Source organism: Nannospalax galili, unplaced genomic scaffold (genome assembly GCF_000622305.1).
Source record: "Nannospalax galili isolate Female #2095 unplaced genomic scaffold, S.galili_v1.0 scaffold1654, whole genome shotgun sequence".
Classification (NCBI taxonomy): Eukaryota; Metazoa; Chordata; class Mammalia; order Rodentia; family Spalacidae; genus Nannospalax; species Nannospalax galili.
In genome coordinates, this window is record NW_008334135.1 from 414080 (window position 1) to 418815 (window position 4736).

The window sequence follows — 4736 nt, forward strand, 5'->3', positions numbered from 1 at the left end:
AATGTATATGGTCTTTTTTTGAGACAGGGTCTCCCTGTAGCCCCAGCTGTCCTGGAACTTACTATGTAGACCAGGCTGGCCTTGAAGTCACAGAGATCCACTTTCTTTGCCTCCTGAGTGCTGGGATTAGAGGAGTGTGCCACCACACCCGGCTCATTACATTTACACTCACACACACACACACACACACACACACACATACAAACATGTATGTATGTATGTATAACAAGAATAACCAAAGATGATGATAAGAAATTGAAAGTGAATGGGGTCATGGTTGAAGTTGTTGTGGGCAGCAGGAGAGGTAGAAATGATGTAAATAATGGTTATGTATCAAGTTTTCAAAAAATAAAAAAATGATGTCAATAAATATGAATCAGTAAAAAATTTCTTGGGTCAGCTGTGTACTTAACTCTTTGCATACATTATTCCTTTATTTGTTTAGGTGGTCTCATTTAACTCAGGATAACTTTGTATTTACTACATAGCCAAAGATGACCGTGAACTTCTCCTAGTTCTGCCTCTATCTCCTGAGTCCTTAGATTATAGCTATCCCAGACCACACTTGGTTTATATGGGGCTCAGGATTGAACCCAGGACTTCATGCATGCTGAGCAAGTGCTCATCCCCAGCCTTATACTATATCATTTAACCCTTCCTATTCCATTATGCTCTTTTCCCACTTTATACCACTGCATTCGATATCCTTCTTAAAAGGAACCTCCCCACACACCCCCAGTATGGCTGTTTACTATTTTTCTGAGCATTAAGAATTAAAAACTGGCATCAACTTATAAGAGAGAATATGTGACTTTTGTCTTTCTGGGATTGGGTTGTTGCACTCAGGAAGACTATTTTCATAAACAAACAGTTGTTACCTGCCATGTGGGTATTGGAATTCAAACCCAGATTTTGTGCAAGAACAGTTAGTACTCTTAACCACTGAATCATCTCCGTATCCACCCAACAAAATTCATTACAGCATTGAAAAAAAGTCTCAAATTTCATATGGATACATAAAACCCCCAGGATAGCCAAAATCATCCTGAACAGTAAAAGAACTGCCTAGAGGCATTATCATCCCTGACCTCAAATTATACTGCTGAGCTATAGTACCAAAAAGAGACACATTTGTCAATGGAACAGAATTGATGCCCCAGATTTAAATCCATGAAATTACAGCCTCCTGATTGAATTCTCAAAAGTCTAGAAGTGGAAAGACTTGTCTTCTGTGTTTTTTATATCATTTCCCCAAACCAAACGCACATTTTAATTTTTCTTTTTGTTTTTTAATTCCTAAAATATAGTGAAAAATAAAATTTATTATATGAACCCATATAACTAGGCAGCAAATTTCTCTGACTACTGGACAAGCATCCAAGAGGTCATATGACCTGCTCCTCCTGACTCTTGAGAGAAATGAGATATTCCTCAACCGTATGATACTATGTGCGTGGCATATATTTATGTAGTGCTTGATATTAAATAAGTCTCCTTATGTACTTTAGTTGGGGTGTTGGCATAAAATACTAATAACTACTAGTTATTTTGAGAAATTTAATCCATGTAAGTGGATATTTAAATATTATGAGAAAATTCTCAAGATTAATCTGTTTACATTTTTATTAAATAAATATATCATGTTCTTAAAATGTTATGATCTTGCCAAAATATTTTCTCAAAAAGAAAGTTGGTGTGTAACAATGAGTGGGGTTGAAAATAATTAGAATGATGATAAATTCTAAAAATAAAAATGAGTCTGGATCAGGGAAAACACTCCAAGATTGTCACAGTATTTACAGTGAAATTATACATGAGAAAAGAAAAAATTTCAGTTTCAGATGCAGCAAGGAAATAAAACATTCAAAAGCCTCTACAAACTGGATGTGATGCACATGCCTTTAATCCCAGCACTTGGAAGACAGAGGCGGGAGTATCTCAATGAGAGGGTCAGCTGGATCTACATAGCAAGTTCCAGACTATCTGGGGTTACAAGGATATCCTTTCTCAAAAATCAAAAGTCACTACAAAAGTACACAGTATATAAGCCCCCTTTTGAAACAACCTGAGAAAACTATCCCTATCTCTTCACCTCCATAGGAGTGAAGTCATCCCAATAATCCCAAGTAGCATGACCTTGAGTGGCTCCTTTAGGTGTTGAATGCAACAGATTGCCAAAAGTCAAGAGCTAGTGACTAAGGTAGAGTTTGAGTTTCTCCTGAATTTCCTGGGTCGGACTCAGCTGCAGAGATATCAAAAGAAGAAGGTTGTTTGATGCAGCAGTTTTCTAACCACCTGCACCACTGGCCTCAGCCCTTTGATTGGCATAGAGCAGGAGGAGGTTGCAGTTATATTGAGGTCTTGATAGCAATGTTATTCTCTTTAAAATGAGTCTAGATTTTATTTTCAGAGTTTTCATTCTGAAATCTGTATACAAAGATCATAGAATTCATGTGAAAAGAGTTTTACTTGTTGAAGTAGAGAATGGCGCCTAGTGAAAGTACAAAACAAAAAGAAAAGGTCCATGATATTTATATATTGAAGAATTTCTTGTTAATGAAATAATATAATTTATGTCTATAATATAATAAATATAATCTTAATTTACTTAGTTAATTGTCCTTTCACTTGCAGAAGAAGAACTTACTGTACTGCTATACATCCAGATATTTCAGGACCGTCAATGTTTCAGGTATCATTTTTCTCATTCCCCCTTCAAACTACTTATTTCTGAGATTCCACAGGAGGAATTTTAACAATGGCATCACCACTGTGTAGAAAAGGGTCTTTCATCCTGTTCTAGTCAGTTAAGTAACTAGACTTGGATATTGTATAAATGAATGTGAGGGTCACAAAGAAGAAAGTGCAGTGAGGGGGTAGGTGCAGGTGAAAGAGGCTTTCTGGCTGCCCTCAGTAGAGCACATCTTCAGGATTGAGACAAGGATGTAGACAGAAGTCAGAGCAATGATGAGCACAGTGACCGCAGTGATGGGGCCAGAAGAGATCACTGGAATTACTTCACAGAAAAGTCATGAGAAAAAGAAACCTTCAAAAGTGGTGAATAGTCACAGAAAAAGTGATTAACTTTATTTGGTTCACAAAAAGTCAGATTTAGTAAACATTTAGTAAATGTCCAAGCATTCACACATCCACCCAGGTAGGAAGCCCCCACTAGGAGAATGCAGACTCTGGAGGACATCTGGGTGGAGTAGAGCAGGGGTGAGCAGATGGCCACATAGTGGTCATAGGCTATGGGAGCCAGCAGGAAATGCATTGCTATTACATATGTCACCATAGAACAGCATTGGACCACACAACCAAGCAAGGGATGAATGTTCCTTCTTTGAGAAAACCCCTGAGCATCATGGTTGTGACTAAGGAGGAGTACCCAATGTCTACAAGGACCAAATGTCTGAGGAAAAGGTTCATGGGGTTGTGAAGCCGAGGGCTGCTTCTGATTAACATGGTTATGGTCACATTGCCCATTAAGATGACAGAATATGCTGCTAGAAACAACAAATAAAATAAGACAGATAGTAGCAACCTCTGTGAGCCACTACAGGCAGGTAAGTCTTAATATTTTAAATAAAGCATATGCATAAAGCACTGTGGGACCTAAAAGCCCCACCTTGCATAAGTCCAAAAGGAAGTTCCTGGGGGCATGGCCTGGCTTGCTTTGAAAGGCTGAAGAATACTTCCACACCGCTGAGGAGTGCATGATCAGCATGTTACCGTCCTTAAGATACACCCTCAGGGGGGTAGGGGGGATTTCCAGGTGCCTTTATAAGCTTTGTAATGCCTGCAATAAATGAGTCCCTGCCTGACTAGACTCCCTGTTGTCTCTGTGTCCCCAGGTATTGGGGGTGACATGAGCTGGTGAAAGACATGCTTACTCATCCCCAGTCATCACTCTGCAGGGGTCACTGGTTCGAACCCCTGGCAACTGGTGCTCAGCATGGCGCTCGAAGAAAGGTGGAAAGAAAAAAAGAAAGAAAGAAGGAAAACGGACTGGGGCCAATTGAGAGGTTAGGGGTAAGCAAGACCCTAAATATGGGTAATGCAACTTTTAAGTTTGAAGACCCAGTGCTTAAAGTGCTGAGAGATATTCTTAAAAGCAGGGGATTGGATTTGTCAGATCCAGTAGCTCAAAAGGTTTGGGCAGAGGCAATTCATTTGGCTCCCTGGCTACTTGGGGCTAATGTTTTTACTGGGGATACATGGGAATCATGGGAAGAAGGCAGAGATGCAACAGAAGTGAAACCAAAAGCAGCCAAAGTAACAAGAGGCACCTAGGGCGTGCCCTGGCCAGCTTCAGGGCTTCCTGAAACCCATGAAAACTGTCCCCATGTCCAGGATTCTGGTCCAACTCTGGAGACTTCTGTGAGGCCATGGGTGGAAGTGTATCCTATTAATGTAAACCCAGGAGGTGTGCGCCCTGACCCCTGATATCCCTGGGAGGTGAAAGACTTAAAGGAATTTAAAAAGGCAGTGGCTGAGGATGGCCTGGGATCACCCTGGGTAGATACCCTCCTCCAAGGCTTGGCTCATCAGAAGTGTACTACAAAGGATTGGCTGGACCTCACCAAAGCAGTCCTTCCTAGCCCTATGTATATTAAATGGTGTGCCCTCTTTAAGGAGGAAAGCAGGATACAGGCTGAGAGGAATGCAAGTGCCAACCCACCGGTCCCCATTACTTTGGGGATGTTGTCTGGTTCAAGTGACCGTTATGCCACAAG